At 39.6% G+C, this 25,346-nt stretch overlaps 1 protein-coding gene across 5 annotated transcripts in view; it reads right to left on the minus strand.

The window, feature by feature from the left end:
* WIPF3 (WAS/WASL interacting protein family member 3) overlaps positions 1 to 25,346 on the minus strand; it is a 161,877-nt gene that overhangs the window by 91,445 nt on the left and 45,086 nt on the right. The window contains exon 2 of one of the 5 annotated variants that reach the window (XM_054494672.2): positions 20,988 to 21,080. The exons of the other annotated variants lie outside the window; for them this stretch is intronic. The gene's annotated coding sequence lies outside the window, so the exon portion shown is untranslated. The remainder of the gene's footprint in view (positions 1 to 20,987; positions 21,081 to 25,346) is intronic. 5 annotated transcript variants of the gene reach the window in all.

Genomic DNA, 25,346 nt, shown 5'->3' on the forward strand with positions numbered 1-25,346 from the left:
ACACTTTTCTTACAAAGTATTTCAGGCTCCTTGAAAGAAGGAGCCTGACCGTCACTGTGTTACTGCCTCATTCCTTGATATTAAAACAAGAAGAGAAAGACCAAAAAAGGAAAATACTCATCAGAGTCCACAGCATAAAACCATAGTAAAATTGAGCAGAGATCTCATGGGGTAGTACGTGTTTCTTTCAGGTAATATCAATGTTATTTTATTACCAAAACTAAACTAATGGTGCACTAAACTAATACACACAATGACATAGGGTTAGACACAGTTAGCATTTTAAAGGCTGATGCTAAGGCAACTTGGATGCAGGCCCACAATTTAGTTGGAACAAGCATAAATTATCAGATATTTGTATTTTAACACTTTCTTTTACAGGAGGCACTGGGTCTATTTTTTATGATCTTTTATTCAGTGGCAAAAATATTTTTAGTCAAAAATTTATAGCAAAGATTAAAGAGTTGGTTGAAGTATTAACAGAACAAGAGAATATCTACAGGTTTCATTATATAAGGATCTCATCTTTTAACTAAGACACATGACAGGAGACAGAAATGCTTCCCCTGGTGAAAAACTGGAAAACGTGGGGAAGAATAACCTTTAAAAACGGAAACACCACTTACCTAAGGGTTTTGTCATTTACCTAAGAAAAAATAACTGTATAAAGAGACTTTAAGGAGAACTGCAGCAGAGCTATTCCTGTAATCCCTCAGCACATGGCTAGACTGCATCTCCCAGTCCCCCTTGCAGTTAGGTGTGACCACGAGACTGAGTTCTGGTCAATGCAATGAAGGTCGAAGTGATGTGCTATTACTTCTGGGCTGGTTCAAAAAGACCTTCTGCCCACGACTTTTCTCTTTCTCTGCCCATTGACCGGTAGCAAAGGTCCTATGTGTTGGCAGAGCCACAAGATGAAAGGAGTCCGGGTCCCTGACTCACCTGTAAGACCACCTGCCAAACACCTGATTAGACTTTACATATGTGAAAAATAAACTCCCATTGTGTTAAGCCATGAAGATTTTTGAGTTAATTTGTTTTATCCACTAATATTGAACCTATCCTATATAGGAACTAAATAAAATACAGTTGATTCTCATTATTCACTGTAGTTATGTTTAGAAAGTTGTCATGAACACAGAGTGTGATGATTACTTTTATGTGTCAACTTAATTGGGCTAAGGGCTGCCCATCTGGCTGGTAGAACATCATTTCTGGGTGTATCTGTAAAGGTGTTTCCAAAACAGGTTAGCATTTGAATCTGTAGACTGAGTAAAGGTCTCCCTCACCATTGTGGGTGGGCGCCATCTAATCCGTTGAGGGCCCAGATAGAACAAGACAACCCATGGTCAACGGCACTAGGAGTCATGTCTGAACAAATCTTATCGAACACTTATATTTTCTCCATAAGGCACATCACGGCCTTCTTGGGCTTAAGAATACTAGGCAGCGCTTCAGCACTTTGCTTGGGGCCATTTTAAACTGCAAAACCACCAACAATAAGTACAAAATTTGGAAAAAACGTGGCATTACACAGACTGCGAGAGGGACACTTGTTTATAGGATGAGATCTGAAACAAGGCAGAGTGTCCTGTTATTTCAACTCAGCTGGGAACATGCTCGTTAGTGTCTACAGTTTTTCACCACTTTTCACATGCCTGGGAATGACCACAAAAGCACCGTGAGTACTGATTTTGGAGTTACAAATACACTTTCGTGAGTACACGTAGGTGAATTTGCAAATGTAGAATCTGCAAGTAATGAGGATTGGCTGTATACCTTTTTGACTCTCCCACCCAGTAGGTGCTCAGCACTGCGCTGGGGACTTCTAAGACATTTTATGTAATCCTCTCAACAACTGTGTGGTAGACGCTGATATTTCCATACAACAAATAACACAACTTTGCCTCAGAGAAGTATGCAATTTCTACTAAATTTCAGAAAGATCATCAGAGCTGAGTTTAAAGCCCTGGTTTTTCTAATCTAAAACCTCATTTCTTTTTTTTTTTTCTTTTTTTTTTTTTTTGAGACAAAGTCTCACTCTGTCACCCAGGCTGGAGTGCAGCGGCGTGATCTCGGCTCACTGCAACCTCCACCTCCTGGGTTCAAGCGATCCTCCCACCTCAGCCTCCCAAGTAGCTAGGACTACAGGCACACAACACCACCCCTGGCTAATTTTTGTATTTTTAGTATAGACGGAGTTTTGCCATTAAAACCTCATTTCTACTGCACCACATTACTTTATTAGCTTGATATGATTCAGGTCAAGTTACATCCCTGCTTCCATTTTGCAAAGATTTAAAAATATTTTTGAGACTATTAAGTGAAAGAAATCCCATAAAGGTAACTGTAATTCTTCTGCTTGCTCCTCCCTCACCTGAGTGGCCTTGGTTTCCATCTAGTTTTATCTTTAGGAACCTGGGAATGCTTAGGTGCCACCGAGATGCTGCCTTGCTGAAGTCACAGGAAAGGATTTTTCAAAATCCAGGATTAGAGGATAGTTTTATATGTAGTGTTTAATGGTTGTGAAAGGCTTTTTTTTTTTCCAGATACAATAATTAAGCAATTATCTAAAGAAGTATTTGTTAAAATCTGACAGTTGAGAATGCTGAGCTCCAGGAAGTCAGGGGCTGCACCCAAGAGCTCTTCGAGGCTTTGTGTTCTCTCAACCCATTTAAAAATGTTGTTTTGCTCTGAAGTGTATTTAAAATGTTTAGGATTTAAAAGGCCAGATTCTCAAAGGCTTTTATACTTTCTCCCAATTCATGAACTGTCTGAAAAACAGCATCGAAATGCACATCCAAGCACCATTAGAGGGTGGTGAGGGAAACAGAACTAACACACACTTCCACAGCACCTGGTCTCAGAACCAGACGGCCCCAGGTTCCGCTTCCACCTTTCCCTTTTCCTGGCTGTGTGGCCTTGGTCAGGTCACTTTACCTTACTGGGCCTCCTTTTCTTCATTTGTAAATTAGGAGCGATAATGCTTAATTCTATTTGTTGTCACTATTAAAACAAACACTGTATATGAAGACACAGTACACGTCCTGACACATATGTGGAAGTGACACTTATCATCACCACTACAAATAACTATGTTAAAAGCAGGAGTCAGTTCAGGCGCGGTGGCTCACGCCTGTAATCCTAACACTTTGGGAGGCCGAGGCAGGTGGATCACTTGAGGTCAGGAGTTCCAAACCAGCCTGGCCAACATGGTGAAACGCCATCTCTACTAAAAATACAAAAAAAATTAGCCAGGTGTGGTGGCAGGCTCCTGTAATCCCAGCTACTTGGGAGGTTGGCTGAGGTGGGAGAGTGGCTTGAACCTGGAAGGCGGAGGTTGCAGTGAACCTAGATTGTGCCACTGCACCCCAGCCTGGGCAACAGAGCAAGACTCTGTCTCAAAAAAAAAAAAAAAAAAAAAAAAAAAGCAGGAGTCAGATAAATGCCCCAGGAGAGGCAGAGAGTGCTAAGAGAGCATCATCCATCCAAACTTGAGGAGGAGGTGCAATAAAGAAACACTCGGTAGAAGTGATCTTACTTTTCACCAGACAGAGAGGTGAATAGAGGAGTCTGTTCTAGTAAGCAGGAGCAGCAAATAATCAGAGATTTGGAAGTGGGAGAACACAAGCAGCCTGGGAGGCTCTGCATGTGTGGGGGAGAAGAGGAAAAGGTTTCCATGATGGAGGCTCTTCAATGACACTCAGCTATCCTGCAAGCATCTTCCTCCTTGGGCAGGGGTGCTCATCTGTCTTATGATTGCCCACCATCTTTTGAACACTTACCCTATGCTGAAGGAATTTCCCACATGGTGAGTCCCACCTCCTCCAGCCAAGAACTCCTTCCCCAGCATCCCTTGCCAGTAGGGAGTAGGCTGTGACCACCCACTCAGAGGTGGGCTAAATAACAGGTGAAAGAGCACAGACAGGACACGGCTACAGGACATGGACCTGGGTCTGCAGTGACCATGCTGAGCCCCTCTCAGCATGGGTTGGGTGATATTCCGTGGGAATACGAGCCCAGTATTGGCCAGAACCCCGTACCTCTCTCTTCCAAAAGCCCCATATCTATCTAGATTTTTGCGTGAAGTTCAATTTTGAAATCTGGGTATGTAATTTAAAAAGCATTTTTAAAAGCCAGTGGGCCACAGAGCACAGAGCATGTCTGCAGGTCGCACAGGACCTGCACTGCAACCTCTTTAGCGGGAGCTATTCCAGGGTGAGGGTACCGGCGCCCTACTTGATCCCTTTCTTTCCCTACATGTTCAGCCTGTCTGTACCCATTCAGAAGTGATGTGGACTGGGCTTGCCTCTCTTTTAATAAAAAATTATATATGTCTGTGTTCCAACCACACTTTGTGAGTTATTTCAGAAAGAAAGAACTCATGGTAAGTAATTTTACACACTAGTTGCTCTCGTCAAACTCTTTTTTTTCCCAAGAGTAGTCTGTGAGAGTACAGCTGTTCACACACAGAAAGTGTGCTTACGTTTTTAAATATAAGCAAGAAAGATTACTGCCACCATCTGACAAAAGCACGTGGGCTGGGTGCAGTGGCTCATACCTGTAATCCCAGCACTTTGGGAGGCTGAGATGGGTAGATAGCTTGAGCCCAGGAGTTCAAGATCAGCCTGGGCAACATGGCAAAACCCCATCTCTACAAAAAATACAAAAAAAATTATCCAAGTGTGGTGGTGCACACCTGTAGTCCCAGCTACTCAGGAGGCTGAGGTGGGAAAATCACCTGAACCTGGGGAAGTCAAGGCTGCAGTAAGCTGTGATTGTACCACTACACTCCAGCCTGGGTGACAGAGTGAGACCCCATCTCAAAACAATAATAATAGTAAAATAACACATTTGACTAGGAATCTGCAAATAAAGTACTCTGTACAATCCTAACTTTGTGTGTTTTGACACTGTTCCTCTTTCAAAGAAACACATCCCTTGTTTCTTTGGCTATAAAATGGGGCAGAGGGAGGAGAATAAAGATTTCTCACTTCTGAATGAATGAAGGCTAATAAACCCCATGACACAATATATATCTCATATTATGATCTCAGTAGGGTCCTGCCACCTCTAAGGGTCCATCATTCATCTATTAAAGGTACCTTGCGGCCAGGAGATAGCAGCCCACAAGCCCACATGCAAACAAGGTACAAATAAAGGGGTGCTTAACATAAATGTAGTAAAGTTTCTAAAGCTATAAGTAAAATAATAAAAGAATTTTATTTTTTAAACTTATCTCCAGGTGATGATGAGAATGATTTATGATGGTCACTTCCTGTTGTCATTTTCTTGTCATTTAATGAGCAAATTCTCTGGCCACATCTCTCTCCTTGGACTTCCAACCTATGAGATCTCACGCCCCACCTACCACTTCTGTCAGTTGAGACTGTCCTCTTTTTGGCCAAATGGAAGTTGCTGCTCTCACTCTTCTCAATGATATAAAAAATACGTAAATATTTAGCTTTTGTGGGGAGGTGGGGCATGTTGGCCTGAGTAAGCAGAGAAGCCAGGAACAGGATTGGGGGAAATCTGATGAAAAAATTACTGAGCATGTATTTGTGCTCTAGATAACAGTGAAGCAAATTAGCCCTGACACAGCCCTTACTATATGTCAGGCACTGTTCTTAGAGTGTTTCGTATATTAGCCCTTTTTTAAGCACCATGACACCCCAATGAGATAGATACCATTATTATCTCCATTCTCCAGATGAGGCAATTGAAGGATGGAGAGGTCAAGAAAGTTGTCCAAGGTCACACAGTGTCACTAGTGGAGGAGTTGGTACTCAAACCCAGAGTGTCAGGCTCCAGAGGCCAGGCTCTTAAGCACCATACTAAGTAAGGTCACTTGTATACAAATGACTTTCATGGTTTTTGTGACAGCCGCATACCACCTAAACTCATATTTATTTAACATTTACTATAAATAAAGTCATTCTTTCAGTCAAATAAGTTTATTTTGGAAAATAAACTTTATTATCATAAATGGAAAACCAATACCACTTGGTTTGTAATAATGGAAAGTAATAATAAGAATAAATGGAAGATAATAATAAGAACAAACACAGGATCTCAGGAAGAATAAACACTTGGAAGGTAATAAAAAGAAGGAAAGTAATAATAAGAATAAACACAGCCATTATTTAAAAATGTTTATATACTCTCTAAACTCTTCTCCAGTTTCCCTAGCAATACCTAAACCAGGCTTTGGGGAACAGTGATCTAGGGTGGTATTTACCAAACTCTAGTGGAGGGTGAGTCACCAGAGATCTTGTTAAAATGCAGATTCTGATTCAGCTGATTCAGTAGGTCTGAGTTGGGGCCTGGGATTCTGCATTTCTAACAAGCTTCTGGGTAAGGCCGACACTGTGGATCTGGGGCCACACTGAGCAGCTCTCCAATGTGGAAGGCTGTAAGAAAGGCACCGTCTCCACACAGACCTACTGAAGCAGAATCTCTGGGAGCATCTTATCTACAGGGGAGTTTTATGCTCGCTAAAGTTTGAAGAACCCTGCTCTGGAACATCTAGGATGATGAAAGCATTCTGTCTCCCACAGAGTCAGAAGTTGTGGCCTCTGCTGAAAAGGCTCATTTTCATGTAGATTCATTTAATTTCAGCAGGCTGGGTCCATGCAAATGCTACTGTACTTGGAATTGAATATGACATACAAAGTGAAAGGGAAACCACCGCTCTCACACAGGCGACATGAAAGACTTCTGACACCTGAGAAACACCAGCCCAGACATTGGCTCCAGAAACTGAACTGGCTCAGCCCTAACTGGGTATTAAAGTTAATTATCTGCTGAAGTGCTGAAAGGATTAATGTGGGTTTGTCTATGTGAATTCTAAAATGGAAACATACTTTAACCACATCTAATATGAAACCTAGTATGTCACACATACTAAGATGAGCTCATAAATTGGTTTGCTTTTATAAGACTCTTATTGAAATGCAAATTTGTTCCCAGATCATTCATTGAATTCATTCTAATTTTTGAACAGTATTTGGTGAAAGGAAAAAAATGAAGATATTAATAATATTAATCACTGACTCAGGCATTTAAATTAGGGCTGAGTTCTATAAAAATTGTTATATGTGTGGTACCCAAGGGTGAAAGGAGAAAATATTGATTTCCTGTCTTTCTTTTCTTTCATCCTTGAATTAATTAAGAACTGAGTTTATTAAAAATACATGATATTAATCACACATTCATGAGTAAGCTTCATTTTATATAACAGTTATACTTCTAAAATAGGGTATCTCTAAGTTTTGGAAGATCAAGGTAAACCTTAAGCATAAAAAAGGAGCTTAATATTTTTTTTCCTTCAACTTTTATTTTAAGTTATGGGGTACATGTGCAGGGTGTGCAGGTTTGTTACATAGGAAAACACATGCCATGGTGGTTTGCTGCACTGATCAACCAATCATCTAGGTATTAAGCCAAGCATGCATTAGCTAAAGGGAGTTTATTATTCAACGGAAACTTACAATTAATATCATAAAATAATGAGCCATTTTACAAAATGAATGACCACCTCTTCATGTTATGATGCTAGGTTTTATACAAATGGTGTTTTTTGCTTTCTTAAGGCTAAGGTGGTAACTTTTCATGTAGTATGTACTCCAAAAATGCTACTATTCCAAAAATCATGGAGGAAATCATGTGCAGATGGGAGGTGGTATGGGGTACAAGAAGAAACAAATCCTTTCTTTCCAGGTTTTGGGTGCTGCGACTTTAGATTAGTTTAAGTACTTTAACCTTATTCCTACTGCTCCAGGATAAGCAGATTCTGATGCCCTGGCTCCCTCATCCAGTTTGAAGTTAGGCTAAAACCTCAAACAGCCTGCAGCAAGGAGCCTCCCTCACCTCAGCTACCAGGCAGATTCTTTCCTGAGGCAGCCAGCACATCACTGACAGCCAAGTCTCACAAATCGACTGCAGGTGTCACCTCTCAGCGTCTATGACATCACTCCCAGGTTTAACATGTACTCATCTCTGGGCTACTTACTATGAAGTCAAACTCCACATCTCATCCTCCACTGTGTTCTGGGCCTCCTCCATTTTACCCATATCACACTGTTGACATCATTTTCTTATATCCTTTTTTTTTTTTTTTTTTTTAGAAAAATACATCTCTAAGTCTTTGCCCATGGTATTCAGACTGCAGGTCAGGGCCTTCACCATCTGGAAAATACCTGTTAACCTGCAAAACTGTGTTCAGGTGCCAGCTTCTCTGCATTGACTTTCTTCTCCCTTTGGGAGGGCTAACTGCCCCTATAGCACTTTGCACTTTGGTCACACTTCTACTATGGTACTGAGCACTCTGGCAATTTTCTTCTTCTTTTTCATTTTCGTTTTGTTTTGTTCGAGATGGAGTCTCGCTCTGTCACCCAGGCTGGAGTGCAGTGGCATGATCTCAGCTCACTGCAAGCTCTGCCCCACCAGGGCCAAGCAATTCTCATGCCTCAGCCTCCAGAATAGGTGGGATCACAGGGATGGGCCACCATGCCTGGACCTATTTTCCTTTTATATGTCTCTGTGTCTCCCTTCACTGGACCATGGGCTCCTCAAAGGTTCAAAGATAGGGACTATGTCTTTGGGATATTGGTATTGCCAAGGCCAAAAGTAATGCCGAATGCCAAATATCATTGCCTTGGTGTATTAGTCTGTTCTCACGTTGGTATAAAGAAATACCTGAAACTGAGAAATTTATAAAGAAAAGAGGTTTAATTGGCTCACAGTTCTGCAGGCTGTACAGAAAGCATAATGGCATCTGCCTCTGGGGAGGCCTCAGGGAACGTTTACTCATGGCAGAAGGCAAAGTGGGAGCAGTGTCTTAAATGGCAGAAGCAGGACTGGGGTGGGGGTGCCACACACTTTTAAACAATCAGATCTCATGAGAACTCACCATCACAAGAGCAATAATGAGGGGATGGCACTAAACCAATAATGAGAAACCGCCCACGATCCAATCACCTGCCACCAGGCCCCACCTCCAACATTGGGGATTACAATTCGACATGAGATTTGGGCAGGGATACAAATCCAAACCATATCAGTTGGTACCGAGATATTTTTGTATTAAGGCAATGGCATATAAATCAGGAATCAGGCTCACGCAAAAGATGGAGACACACCTTGTTAGCAGAACATTAAGAAAGTTATATGTGAATCTAGAAATGAGATATCATTTTAATGATTATTAAAGAAAAATATTACAAACTAGAAAAGGGAAGAGAAGTGTCAAAGTTTCTGTCCAATGGTAGACCTCATTATCGGCATGGGAATAAAATATATTCTGAATGTTGGGTTCTCCCAGGAGACGGAGGTTGCAGTGAGCCGAAATCGTGCCACCCGCACTCCAGCCTGGGTGACAGAAACTCCATCTAAAAAAATGAATGTTGGGTTCTCAAAGCTTACAGTGCTCACTAGAAAAGCCTTCTCTGGCATGACAAAAACAATGCAATCAAAGAGAAATCATTTGATAGCTGGGAAAACTGGTCTCTAGTTCTGGCTTTAATTCCCGTCTATTTCTTCATCAAGAAAAAGGTAGAGTGTTTCTTCTTTCCTAAGTTGTATAAATATGAGGAGCAAAGGAGTACTGCTTTGAGATAAATACTAAAGAAATTTAAAATTGTATATGATCCTGTCCAAAAAACAAAGTTTTTCCAAATGTAATTTTTTAAAGTAAGGATATGGTGGCTTCTTGGAAATGGAAGTGGTCTTACTAAATAGCAGCAGAGAGGAGGCAGCTTGCTTTTAGATTTTTAGATTAAAAAACTCAGTTTTCAAAATAAAGTTCAAGAAGGTCTTCCGGTTTTAAGATGGTAAAAATATCTGTTTCTTCCTTTTCTTGGAAATCATCTCAAGATAATAAAGAAAAAGAAAATTTTCTTTTTTTATTATTATTATTATTATTATTATTATTATTATTATTATACTTTAGGTTTTATGGTACATGTGCGCAATGTGCAGGTAAGTTACATATGTATACATGTGCCATGCTGGTGCGCTGCACCCACCAATTTTCTTTGGTAAAACTATATCTCCGTAACTCTGCACTTTAATGAATGAGACAGGAAGGTTCATTGCCCAGGATGATCTGATACAGGGTGTGGATATGCTGTAGAGGATACATTTGTGGCTGTAAGCCTCAGACAAAGCCTGCAGAGCCCTGCTCTCCAAAGTGGGAAACACTAGCTCCTTGGTGAAGAAAACCCATCAACTCTTGTTTAGAATAATGGAAAACGGTGTGTAGGATGGCAGCAGGACTGATCTTAGACCCTAGACCCACCAGGGAGCAGAGAAGATGGCAAAGGCAAGGCATTTCTGTAGGGGCATTCTAGGAATGAGGTAGGCCAAGAAGACAGTGAATCTTGGGCAGCCTTAAAGCTACCCACCTCTATCGGCTGGGGAATGGAGAGTCCAAAATTATTTGCAGGCACAGATGCAAATGTGCATTTCAATGAGTCTTATAACACACATACTTCTCTCTCTCTGTGTCATAAGGAGTTCCTCCCTAAGCCAAACAGAATTCTTGCTGGTCTAGAACTTGCCATGGTCATTTCCTCAAGTAAATCTGAAAATAGTTGGTCCAAGAAGAGCTGATCTCATTTTAAGATGAATAATGAAAAAGAGAACCAGTATAAGATCTATTAAAAAAAAAAACTCAGAAAAAAGTAAGGAAAGGAATAGGAAAAGAACGATGATAAGTAAAGAGCATTTATTAGAAAAAAATACTGCTGTAAAGCAGATGAACACTGTGACAAGAAATATAATTATTAACTCAAAGAATTTAATGAAATAATTAACCCTTTAAAACAAGGAATCAAAGAAAAGAGATAAGGACTCTGGACTCTGAGAATATCTAGCAAAATAATAGAGGATGAAAAATATCATGGCAGAAGTAAAAGAGAAAAATGAAGAACACACTAGAAGAAGCCCAAAGAAAACAGGTATTGTTGAAAACACACTGAGTACCATTGAGGATTGAGAAAAATGAGCAGAATGAAATGTAAATGGACAAAGAATTTGAAAGGATTAGAGAGAAACTGCTAGATACGGAAGACAAATGAAAAAGATAACTGGTTTTCCTGAGTAAAAGACATAAACAAATGGAAGAGAACAAATATTCAAACACATAATATCAAGCATATAATTTAAGAACTTTTCAAAAGGAAGATTTAATTCTATACATTTAAAGGTACAAGGCAAGGCACAGTGGCTTATGCCTGTAATCCCCACACTTTGGGAGGCCAAGGCGAGAGAATCACTTGCACCAGGAGTTCATGAGCCTGGAAACACAGGGAGACCCTGTCTCTACAGAAAAATAAAAAAATTAGCTGGGCATGGTGGCGTGTGTCTTGTCCCAACTACTTGGGAGGCTGAGATGGGAGGATTGCTTGAGGCCAGAAGGTGGAGGCTGCAGTGAGCCGTGATCAAACCATAGCACTCCAGCCTGGGTGACAGAGTGAGATCCTCTCTCAAAAATAAATAAATCAATTTATTAATAAATAAAATAAAAGGTCTATGATATCCAAAGGAAAATCATATAGTTTTGGAGACATATTAACCATGCCGTCATATCCCAGAGAAACAATGTGTGACCTAAAAGTTTATATCCAGCCAAACTGTCATTGTAGTAAGAAGGCAAGTGGCAAATGTTTTTAAACATGCAAAATGTGTGTTTCTTGAATTTGTATTGAAGATACCACTATAGGAAAAATGTCAGCCAATCAAGAGTTGAGGAGAGAAAGTGGGGACAAAGAAATGGCAGTGAGTATTGAATTAACTGCTGAATCAAGACTGAAACAGCTATGGAAATATGCTATCGGAAAGGAATGGAACTACTATTAATCATGGCAAAACGAAAAAATGTAACTTGCAAAAGTTATCAGGTAAAAATGAAGATAAAGTGGGAGATATATGCATGTTGATTCTTTAGCTATTATACTCAAACATAATACCTTTAAAGCTAATAAATCAAAATATCTTTAAAGAGAATAAATCATGTCTATTTCTCACAGGAGTATAAGTCAAGTATATTAAAAGGTTTAGTTTTGGAAAAACTAAAAAAAAATGATTATATCAACTAGAATTGAATGGTAGAAAGGAGGTTTGGAAAGGGATAGAGGGGAGGTGGGAAGAAGTGGATATTCAGCATCACTTCTGTTGGGGAGTCAGTGGATACTTTCTAAATTAAAAGAAACAACAAGAGAATTATTATCATTATAAAGGGAAATGCTAGAAGAACTAAAGATAGGACACATCTCCCAAATGAATTACATGGGCACAAAGTAAGGAAAAAAACAGATCATTAAGTGACATGTAAAAAAGCAAATTAAGCAATAAAAAATAGAAAACAGAACACATAACAAAAATAATAACAAACATATCTGCCATATCAATACACATAAATAGGCAGAGCTCACATATTAAAAGAAAAAGCCCTCAAACTGGACCAAATTCAACTATATACTGTGTAAAAAATACACACCTGATTTCAAACAGAGAAAATTTAAATCACCATAAAAACCATTAAACAAGGCAAAGAAAGATTCTTTATAATGGTAAAGGGAATAATATACAAAGTTTGAGTTAGCAGCCATGAATATCTATGTTCTACATAGCAGTAACAAAATTAATAAAGCAAAGCTACAGGATATTATTCAAGGAAAGGCAGGCAAATCTATATTCAGATCAAGACTTGTATGGGTTATCTCTCTGTCCATATCATATTTAGTGGATCAAAAAAGTAAGGTTTTAAAATATATAAATAAAATAATTGCAAGGTAAGGGGAAATACGTGACTATACATTCCAAATATAGAAGACACATATTAAAGTGTCCCTAAACTAGCCATAGAAGGGACTATATATTAGCTGTAAATAGTGCAAAGAAAATCTCAACAAATTCTAAAATGTAGAAACAGAACAGAAAATATTTTCTGTTCACAATCCTATCGAATGACAAAAATACAAAGAAAACTTTAAAATTCTATTACTTAGAAAATTTTAAACTTTATTTAACAGATCTTGGAATAAAAAGATATGAAAACCAAACTTAATGTGTACTGAGAAAATAAGGATAATGAAAACATTGCATATCAGAACCTATGGAATGCAGCTAATGAAAAATTCAGAGCAAAAGTCATAGCTGTAAGTAACTATATTTATAAAACAAAGAATAAAAAACTCTCAAGAAGCATGAATAACAATAATATAAACCTAAAGGAAGCAGAAGGGAAGGAATTAACATTTATTTGTGAATTTTTAAAACCAGATATTTAGGAATTAGAAAAAAGATAAATGTTTAAATGAATACATCTAAAAGCTTAGTCTCTGAAAAACAAAAAACAATAAAATAAGTAATCATCTTACCTTAACCAAATGAGGGGAGGGAGAAAGAGAAAGCACAGATACACAAAACAAAACAAGAGAAAGGAAAAATAATGATAGATAGACGCTAAAAGATTTTGCTGAAATCTAGGTAAAGAAATCTGAAAACTTGGATTGAAATTGACAACTATTATGAAGAGTTGAATATGAAAATACTAGTTAATCAACTGACCAAGACAAGAGAGAACACCTAAACAGAAGAAATAGTGAAAGTCGTCAAAGACCCACCACCAAGAAGTGTGAAAGATAGATGACTGAATTCTGCCCAACCTCTAAGAAGCAGTTAATTACCACGTAGCAGTCAGATCCAAACCTGAGAAAGAATAGAACAAATAAAAAAGACAACTACTGACCAATCTCATTTATGAATATGGAGGAACAAAATAATAAGCATAAATGAACAGAATTCGCAACACACTAAAAATAATACATGCCAACCAAGTAGGGTTTAAATGCAAAGATGTTTCAAAGCTTGAAAATCTACTGATATGACTCACTATAGTAGAGGCATAAAACAAGAAAATCATACAATCATCTCCATAGCTGCCTCTAAATATCTATAACATAACTCAAAATACATTATGGCAAATGGAGAAAGACTAAACAAATTCCAATTAAAGTCAGGAACAAGACAAGAATGTCCACTATTGTCACTACTAGTTATCATTATCCTAGAGCTAGTACTCAATTCAATTAGATAAAAGAAAGAACTAAATTGTATAATAGTTGAAAAGAAGGAGGCTCAATTATCATGTTTTCCCCCCAAATAATATGGCAATATACATGGAAAACCTAAGAGACTCCATAGAAAAATCATTTTAGTTATTTTTTATTTTTTATTTTTTTTGAGATGGAGTCTCGCTCTGTCTCCCAGGTTGGAGTGCAGTGGTGTGATCTCAGCTCACTGCAACCTCCACCTCCCAGGTTCAAGCGATTCTCCTACTTCAGCCTCCCGAGTAGCTAGGACTACAGGTGCGTGCCACCACACCCAACTAATTTTTGTATTTTTAGTAGAGATGGAGTTTCGCCATGTTGGCCAGGCTGGTCTTGAACTCCTGACCTCAGGTGATCCACCTGCCTTGGCCTCCCAAAGTGCTGGGATTACAGGCTTGAACCACTGTACCTGGCTGGAAAATTATTTCAATTAATAAGATAACTTAAAAAGGTAGCTCTTCAAAACCAATAAACTCCAAAAAGTATCCCTGTATATAAACAATAACTGCCAGAAAGTATTGTGAGGAAATAATTGTGTTCACAATAGCAACTTTAAAAAAGTATACCTAAGCATAAACTTAACAAAATATGCAAAGACATGAAATAAAACTTCAAAACATTACTGAGAAACAGTGAAGACATGGAAAAACACATTTTAGTCTTCGGTAGGAAGACTAAATATCATACAAAAGTTGATTTTTCTCTATATTAATGTAAATTTAAGGTGATCATAATGAAAATGCTAACTTGTTTGCTTTTTATAACTACTTAAGGTGATTTCAAAGTTTACATGGAAAAATAAAATCATTGGATAATAAACAAATAATAAAGCCACATTCATTAAAACCATTTGATATTGCTGTATGGAGAATCAGTAATGGTAACAGACCTGAGAGCCTGGAAACTGACCTAGCTATTTTTGGAAATTTTGGTTACTATTTTGAAAAAAGAAAGACATTGGATATCAGTGGGGAAAAAATGAGTTATTCAACAAAAAGTATTGAGTAAATTGGGTAGTAATCTGGAAAAAAATAAAGTTAGCTAACAATGTAAGGATCTCATGCCTTACATTAAATTCCAAGGAATCAAATTTTTAATTTCTAAAAAAGGAAATTATAATCATACTAAACAGATGAGAGAATTTTTAAAATCGACAAGTCAGAAAGACCTTTCTAAAATGTATAGAAGAAAAGGTTTCTGCAAAGCAATAAATACATATCTATATACATAAAACCACATTAAATAAGGCCCAAAGTCATACTACAAACTGGAGGGAAATTATATTAAAATAAGTCATATTATAAAGTGGGGGAAATTACAGTAAAATAAAAAGTACAGTAAAATGGCTGTTTTATCTTCTCTATAAGGTGTTCCTACAGTAAAAATCAATAACCTGATAGAAAATACACAAATGGGCTTAAACAGTTCACAGATAAGGAAACATAAATGGCAATTAAACACATTCAAAGACCCTCAACCTTATTTCTAATGAGAAAATGCAAGTCAAAACCACAATCAGATACCATTTTCACTTATCAAATTGGCAAAGATCAAAAGTTTGATACGTATGTGTTGGAGACAGTGCAGGGAATCAGACAATTACTGGTAGGAATATAAATTCATACAACTTCTGTGAAGGGTAATGGGCAAATGTAGCAACATTTAAAAATTCACATTTCAATTCTAGGAATTTATCTTACTGATATTTCTCATGTGTGAGAAATAATTTGTACAGTGACAAAAATTGCAGCATTTGTTTTAATAGGAAAAGGCTGGAAATAGTGTATATACCTGTCAACTGAAAACTAATTATTAAATTATGGTTCATACATTATACTGACATACTAGGTAGCTGTCACAAAGAATATGGCAGTCTTATATGTCCAAACCTGGAATGATCTCCAGGTTGTGTTACGTGAAAAAAAGCAGGCAGCAGAAAATGTATATAGAATGAGTTTGCAGCAGGGCATGGTAGCTCACGCCTGTAATCCCAGCACTTTGGAAAGCGGGGGCAGGAGGATTACTTGAGGCCTAACATTCAAGACCAGACTGGGCAACAAAGCAGGTCCCTATCTCTACTAAAAAAATAATAAAATAAAATAAAATAAAAATAAAAATTAGCTTGTGTACCTGTAGTCCCAGTTACTCAGGAGGCTGAGGCTTGAGCTCAGGAGTTGGAGACTGCAGTGAGCCATGATCAGGCAGGCCACTGCACTCCAGCTGGGCAACAGAGAGAGACTCTGTCTCTAAAAAAATGATGATGATGATGATTATAATAATAATAATAATAATAAAAGAACGAGTATGCCTTTTCTCTAGAAGAATGCATAACTAGATGGTCTGAGGATAGAGTATAGGAAATATCTTACAGTGAACATCCTTTTTACGCTTTTTGAAGTGTCATGTGCATTGTTACTTATTCAAAAAATTAATAAGCAAAAGTTCAGGATTACCACCTCAGAGAAACACTTTATTTGGGACAACTGTGAAGAAGTATTTTTAAAAGTATTTTGAACCATCTGAATTAGGAGATCTCTTTACACCTAAAAGGCAAATACAAATAAAGAAAGAAAAAGATTAAAATAGTCTTAACGATTTGGTCCAAATGAGCAGCTGCTGGAACCATCGAGAGTAGGACTCAGCACTGAGGGTGGGATTTGCTGTGCCGGCCTTGCACACAGACTTCCTGGGACAGCTGAAATCACCACCACAGCCATCCACAAGTTAGAGGAGACTGACCAGGTGCACTAGGAAAATAGGCAAGAGCAGAATAAAATAATTCTCCCCAAACCGGTCATAACCCCTACGGTTTAATTCTTCTGTTATCACATGGTTAACGCACAACAAGGAATGGTTTTAAGACATGATGCTCTATTAGGCATGGATCATTTGTAAGTTGGTTCCAGCTGTAGCTGACCCTTGTCATTCATTACCTGTGAGAACACAAGCATGCTGGTGAGAAGGTGCACATGTCTGAAACAACACGTGGGGGCTCTGTTCCCCCAGCCACAAAATACTGCACCCCTAGATCCTATGGACAGGTATCTTGGCCCATCTTTTTTAGACATATGTTATTCATACAGATACTGTCAAAATGAGCGCAGATCAAACACCATCCCTTAAAACTCACTGAGCATCCGTGCATGCCAGGAAGGACAACAAAAGGCATAAACCCAGGCTGCTCTTTAGCCTTCCTTCTATGTCCACAGGCAAATTTCTAACCTCAAGACGTACACATTTGGGTGAAAATCAGAACAACAGCAACAAAGAGTCGAGCAAAAGCTTTTAAAATGTGGGGAAAGTGAATTTGAAACTCAGGAAAAATGGTTGCTTGCTTGTCTTGTCTTACTGTTTTTTTTCTTTTGTCTCCTCTGACTGTGTATTTCCAAATAGCCTGTCTTCAAGCTCGCTAAGCTTCTCTTTTTCTAGGTAGTTGTCTTACCTATTTCTGAAGCTACTTTATTTTTTCTCTGAATCCCCGGAGAGAAGCATGACTGAAACAAAAATGTTTCACTGAAAATTTAAACGAGTATTAGAATAAACGGAAGCTTTAAGGGACATCAGAGACTTAAAATCGACTCCTGTTGTTAAAAGGAAGAAGAAAGTACACTTTTGGTTCTTTTCCTTGCTTCTACCACGTGAGGGGAGAATGTCCCCTCCTCTAATAGGGCGGTAATAACTTACATCAGCCACATAGGAAAGGGGCCAGTTTCATTTTTGACTACAACTTTATTCCCTGGGCAGTCATGGTTGGTGTTTCAATACTGATGTACATGGTTGGGAGGGTGCTCTATTAAACAGTTCGCTAAGAAAAACAATAGTTCACATGTACTGAGCATATTTCCTACACTAGCAGTTCTGATTGTCACTTACATAACTATCTCTCATCCGCCAAAACAACTCTTCACAACAGATGTTATCATCCCCATTTCACAGATGAGGAAATGAAGGCTCAAAGACATAAAGTAATCACCCAATATCAAATAGCTAGGATGTGACAAAATCAGATCCAACCCAAATGAATTTGATCCCAAGCCTGTGTGCTTTCCACAGCTCCCCCAGCCTTCAACAAGCACATCAGTCTCTGCACAGTCCATACAATGCAGCAAATATGTACTGAGCTTCTTCTATCTGTTAGACACTAAGCTAGCCATGCAGCGAAACTATAAACACGAGTAGCAGGTAATCAATAAATGTTTGATGGATAAATAAATCTATAGCTACATGGTTCCTGCCCACAAATGATAGCTTGTAACACTTACTGAAGGTTACTATGTGCCAGGCACTTTTGTAGGAGAAGGCAGAAAAGGAAGGGAAAAAAAGAAGTAATAATAAAGCACAGGGTATACAAGAAAACACAAAATAAGTTCCAATATTTGAGTAATCATAATAACCGTAAACAGGTTATTAAATTCATTTTGGGAGGTGGAAGTGGACAGATTGCTTGCCTAGGAGTTCAAGACCAGCCTGGCCAACATGGCAAAACCCCACCTCTACTAAAAATACAAAAATTAGCTGGGTGTCATGGCACGTGCCTGTAGCCCCAGCTACCTGGGAGGCTAAGGCAGGAGGATCCCCTGTGCCTGGGTGGTCGAGGCTGCAGTGAGCTGGGATGGCACCACTGGACTCCAGCCTGGGTGACAGAGCGAAACCCTGTCTCAAAAAAAAAAAAAAAATTCTCTTACCAAAAAGGCCACATATTGTAAGATTCCGTTTATAGGAAATATCTATAGAAATAAAAAATAGATTAGTGGTTGTCAAGGATTGAGGGGAGGGAGATGAGAAGCGACTATTAACGGGTTTCTTCTTGGGGTGATGAAACTATCTGGAATTAAATAATGGCGATGGTTGCACAACTGTGAAAATTCTAAAAACCACTGAAATTTGTATTTTAAAATGCTGAATCTTATGGTGTGTGAATTATAGCTCAATAAAACTGATTTTTAAGAAAAAAAACTGGTGTAGCATTATTAATATCAGGAAAAAAGAATCCAGGGCAAAAAATATGAATAGAAATATAAAATAGTTTGGAAGCATACATGAAAATTTATTTAATTGTGCCATAAGTTACGGACAAGTAAAAAGTGTCAGAAAGAAATGTCTGAGCCAGGCTTTCCATGACTGAAGCAGGGGAGGGTATGAGCAGAGTCCTGCCCTGTGTGAGTGCATGGGCGCTGTGGCTTGGGGGTTGTGGCAGGGAGCTCACAATGCCAGGCTGTCAAGAGCTGGGCTTTTGGACCTTATTTTGTAGGTTTTTAAAGAGAGGAAAGATGTTGTTAGACATCTGTGTTCTAAAAACTGCACCGTGGGGCTATGTGTGGAAACTGAATTGTAGGGAGAGGAAAGAGAAAACAGGTATATCAATTTGGGGACCCACATGAGTAAGGATGGGTATTTATTTAAATCAGAGTAATGGCAATGGGATAGAGCCAAGGAGGAAATCAGATTGGATGTCTGGGATGGGGAAGAAGAAAGAGCCTGGGGTGACCCCTTGGGTCCTTGGTGGTCAAGACAATGTAGTGTTAAACGAGATGAGATGGAGGAGAGAGTGGGAAGTGGTGGTCAATGAGCAGAGAGAATAGATTTTAATCTGAAACATTTTGAGTTTGAGGTGCTTTTGGCAAATGGAAATTTAGATCTGAAATTTAGAGAAGAAGCAAGGCTGACAATAGCGATTTAGGAATCTTTACACAGGCAGTTGGGTGCATTTCATTCTCTAACACTAATTCCATGAAGATCTAGAAGCGTACAACATTTAAAATTACTGAGTCACCTTCTGTAATTTCTAATTAAGTCAGAGACATGGCTAATAATGGAAGTCAGTCAGGTGGCTGAAACTGCTAGCTGCCTACTCAATAACCATTCCCTCTTCTTCCTCACAGCAGAAGCCCTAATTTGAGTGATGGGGTTGCAATTTACCCAGCTAAAAATATTTGATTTATCAGACTCTAATATATTTAGAACAACCCTGTGACACTGTTCTGGCCAATGAGATGCAGGTGGAAGTCCTAGGGAATGCATCACTTGCTGAATAAAAAGGTAAAACCTCACTAATAGAAGGACATTAATTCCTTTTTCTATTTGCACCTTCCTTGTCTTCTTGCCTAGACTGCAGATGGAAGCCTAGAGATACCGCAGCCATATCGTCATCATGAGGCAACCAGATTTAGGATGAAGTCCTATAGGCTAAGTGTGGTGAAGCAGGAAGATGGATGGATACTGGCCTCAGATAGCTCCTGCACAGGCCTCAGACTGCCTTTCTTGGGAGTCTAATTCCACAAGACAGATAAACAAATCCATTTAAGCCAGATTCGGGTGTCTGTACTGGTTTGGTTTTGTTTACTTTGGCAGCTGCTACAATTCACATCTGGATATATATACAGGAGTGGGGAGCTTAAAAGACATGAGCACTGTTATTTCAATAACAAAAAAATGTTTAAAAAATAAAATATTTATGCTTTCTAGCACTGGATTTTTCTTTTTCCAAATAGGTAATAAAAATTTTCAGCTAAAGGGAAATTATGGACTGCTGGTATTAAGAAAATTCATAAATACATAATCATCTGTTAATGAGTACATGTGCACAGTGACACCCTTTGGACTTTTCCTGGATGAGGTTAACTGATCTGGCTCATTTAAATGGCTTCAGCCAGAGCCAAAGTTCTTAAAGATGAGATTGTTCACTACCTGACTCTCATAAGAATTACAATCTTTGGAAGGAAGACTCTGGCTCTTCCAGGCACTCAGTAAGCATAGCTAAGAATACAGAATGTCCCTGAACCACAGTGTTTTGGCCCTGCAAAGAGCTTTTACTGAGCTGTGTGGGATTATGTCTCCGGAACTGCAGTCAATAAAGTTCTAGGAAACACTTACTTTTGCCTTCTACCACAGCACTTCCATTGTCTTTATGGCAGGGATGATGTTGAAGACTTAGGTCTCTATGGCAACAGCGAGTGCATTGAAGACCTGCCAGGAGAAAGTTATCCCAGGTTTCAGGACCAGGAAAAGCTGTGTAACCGATCTGTTTTTATCTCATGGTCACTGTGGATCAGGTAACTATTTATGTTTTCTTTTTTGTGTTGACTGCTGGGAAGCTCTGGCAAATTTTTACTCCCACCTCTGGAAACTATCCACAACTTATGATCTATTCTGGTTCTGTAAATTATCTCTGATTTTATCTCACTTTCTAACCCATGTGTTCCCTTTACCTCAGTTTCATTATCTATTAATTTTATGTTTACTATCTATTTTTGTAAACTCCTTGAACACTTTATGGAACATGGAACATTTAAGGCAAACAATTTTTAAAAGCATCAGATCATAATAATAATGATAATAATAATGGCTAATTGACTGAACATTGCTATGAATGAGACACTGTCCTAAGTACCAAATCTATCTTATGGCTGGGCAAGGCAGATCATGTCTGTAATCCTAGCACTTTGGGAGGCTGAGGCAGGAGGATCGCTTAAATCCAGGAGTTCGAGACCAGCCTGGGCAGTATAGTCAGATCCTGTCTCTACAAAAAATAAAAAAAAATTAGCCGGGCATGGTGGCACGTGCCTGTAGTTCCAATTCCTCAGGAGGCTGAGGTGCGAGGATCACTTGAGCCTGGGAGTTGGAGGCAGTAGTGAGCTGTGATCAAACCACTGCACTCCAGCTTGGGCAACAGAGCAAGACCCTATCAAAAAACAAAAACAAAAAAAAAACACAAAACAAAAAAACGAATAAGTCTATCTTATTAGCCTTAAACATGAGATAAATACTATTATTATCCTCATTTTGTAGATGAGAAAACCAAAACACAGAGAGGTTAAGTAATTTGTCCAAGATCATACAGCAAATAAATGATGCATGTAAGATTCATGCAAAATAGTTCAGGGATTCTGACTTACATAAGTTATACAAAAGAATAAATAATTTCTTAAAGAAGCAGAGGCTTTTTGATTTTATAGGCTGAGCCCTAAAGGAGATACCTATTGTAAATCTCATCCATACAGTTATGCCTGATGGAGTCATATTAACAAAAGGGAACGAGACAGTGAAAGTTAAAACAACAGATAAAACACACCAAATAATTGTCTTTTGATCTTGGAGCATACTTCCAGATATTCAATCATTCATTCATTCACTCACACATTTACTCATTCCTCCACTTACACAGTCCTTTAATTCATTCAACAACCTTTAGGGAGTACCCCTCATTTGCCAGGCATGGGGCAGGTGCTGTGCTGGGAATGGAGATGAACACAGTTCCTGCCTTCCAGGAGCTCAGGTGCAATAAGAGAGAGTCAGGTAGGTTGGGGACACCTTGGGGTTATGAGTGGGCTGATAAAAGACCAGAGCAGGGTGCGACATGATCATTCTGAGAGTAAGTCAGCCTTCGGCTTCTGTCTCCCCTTTGATAAAGGAGTATGAAGAATCAGCTCCCTATAGGGCTGTTGTAGTGATGTCCTACATATAAAGCTCTTAGCCTAGCCCCGGGCAGGGCGAGCTAGTCATTAGCTCTTAAGGAACAGTGGATGGCAACCTGGGCACCTTGCTCAGACACACACGTGCACTCACACAGACGCACGTCCTCAGAAACTCAAGCACTGAGACTGGCTACTGCCTCCTAGCTAACCAAGAGCTGACTCTCACAGTCCATGCGCAGGCCTGGCACTCTCTCCTGGATGCCACCATCCTAGATGCGGTGTTAGCTGGAAAACACCACCTACGTAGGATGAACATTCCTTCAAGATGCACTTGAAAATCTTCCTCCACAGTGCCTGGCCCACATAATGCCCGCCGGGCATTTTTGTCCGTTTACTCAGCTTTAGTTTACCTCCTTGGCAGTTGAATACCACAGTTCACTACACAATTCCCCAGCTGCATAATGGTCGGGTTCCCTCTTGAACAGGTCTAAGGAAAGACGCAGCTAGAATTGCAAAAGGGGAGTTTCAAGTGCGCTACTGGCTGAAGCCAGTGAGAAAACACATGTGCTGCCCCTGCCCAGCATCGGCTAGGGAAAGGCATGCCTCTTCAGTTTTGTACAGTGGCTAAATAAAAAGCAATTAATCACTTTCTCACCAACCCTAACTCATATTTAATAGTTCCCCTTCGAAGTTTGTTTTGTCATGCTGTCGGCAAAGTCAGTCAAACATTACAATTCTTTTCTAAATATTCCAGCAGCCAGATGGCAGAAGCACCACTGTGACAAGGCAAACTTGCCTAAAGATAACTTTGTGAGGCAGAACCATGCTCGATGGCACTGGGCTGAGAGGACTCGCCCAGAGATATTTCTAAATTGCTCCCCTTAACCCACGTTCTTTACACCAAAACTTCCTAAGACAAACATTCAACTCTGCAACTTGAAACTTGTGGTAAAACAAACACGCTTCTACCTCTTTAAGTTCTGAATATTAGGCAGAAATATAAAATCACTAGAAGACCACACATCAGGACAAAGTTCTCAGGATTTCTCCATAGATTTAAGGCTACTGTACCCTAATGTTTCAAATATTTCTGCACCAAAGTTCATATATATTAAATATTTATAACACATTTGCTAGAAAACACATTTCCTTCCTTTTGCTGAGTTATTTGTGTAGGTTTCTTTTTTAAAAAACTTCAACATTAATAAACATATTTATAAATTCTGGAATGTAAAAAAGTTGACTGCCGCCCTGGTGAAAATTCTGTGTTTCCCTCTACTGTTAATCACATATTGTTTTCTCGGATCTTTCCTAGGTTATATTCTTTATTCTTTGTGTATGTGTTGGAGTGACTGCAAACTCGCAACCTGTACTATATGGTTTCTGAACAATAAGTCTCCTAAAAAGAGCGTTGCCAGGCTAGACCAGCTGGCTTTCCCCTGTTCTTATAACTGTATGTTCTTAGACACACACACACACACACACACACACTTCCTCCATTCCTTCTGCTGCTGGGTAACTGCAATCTGTGACACAATGTAACACTCACAATTACATGAAAACAGAGACTCCTAAAAGGAACAAAAAGGGGGCAATGGCAGGAAGCCAGCCTACAAATGTCTGTCACCCTGACCGTTCTGCCCTGATTCAGGTGGCCACAAATTGCCTGTTGAAGGTTGCCTGTCTAGAATTTGAAGTCTGTGTGCCCAGGCTCTTACCCTGAGTAAATAATTTAACCTCTGTGACCTTTTATTTTCTCATCTGTAAAAAAGGCACAATAACAATATCTCTGTTAAAGAATTGCTGCGAATCACAGGAGGTGATGCACATAAAGGCATCTGCAGTGTATGTTTCATTTCCAGTTACTTCTTAACTTTCTTTTGCCCCTCCCCGCCACTTCTTTTCTGATTTGGTTTTTGTGGTTTTTAAATGTATCTTTGAAATGCATTAGCTGGAAAACTGCAGCAATCTGTGTGTTACCACAATGAGTGGACTTTAGCATCACATTTTTATTTACTTTTTCATTGAGGTAGAATTTACATAAGTGCACAAGTCTCAAGGGTATAACTTCAGTAATTCTTAGGTCAAGGTGAGAAGCATTTCTAGCATCCCAGAAGCCTCCCTCATGTCCTGTCCAGGTATTGACCTGGAGTTTATCTCCTTGCAAGGCCCAAAAACAACCTCTCCTCTGACCTCTTTCGTAATGATAAAGTTAAAAAAAATTAAAGGGAGGCAGGAGTCCCAGTGATAACTATTAATGCTGGCCACAAGAAGTGCACTCCCGGTCCTCCCTCTGAAGTGAGAACAGATTCTGGAAAGGAGGAGGCGGAGGGGCACAGACAGACCTTCTAAATCACACAGGTCATGCCAAACAAGGCCCTCATTTACAGCCAAGGACCCGAGGCACAGAGGCGAAGAGACAGCCTAACTTCCTGCTACAGAGTAACTTTCCTCCCCAATACAGCCAGTTACAAAGCGCCCTGAGTGACAGGGATTGGCCAAACTGTCCCAGGGCGCCTGGAACCGCTCTCCCGGCCTTTCCCTGCAGAACTTCTTTCCAGAGTTAGGCGCACACACGGTCCCCACGCCGCCCCGGCGCCCGCCACGGGCACACCCACGCGGCTGGCACGCCACCCTCCAAAGGCGCTGTTCCTGAGAGCCGGTGCCTGCCTGCCCACGGGGCCGGGGCCACGCTCCTCCAGTTCCAGGGCGGCCGGGTGCTCGCCCTGCCCGCCACCTTCAGAGAATGCGTGTCAGGGGCTGGGGGAAATCGGCTCTGCCACCTACCTACCCACCACCTAATCCTCCAAAGGACTCT

The sequence above is a fragment of the Pongo pygmaeus genome, chromosome 6 (genome assembly GCF_028885625.2).
Source record: "Pongo pygmaeus isolate AG05252 chromosome 6, NHGRI_mPonPyg2-v2.0_pri, whole genome shotgun sequence".
In the NCBI taxonomy this organism is placed as follows: Eukaryota; Metazoa; Chordata; class Mammalia; order Primates; family Hominidae; genus Pongo; species Pongo pygmaeus.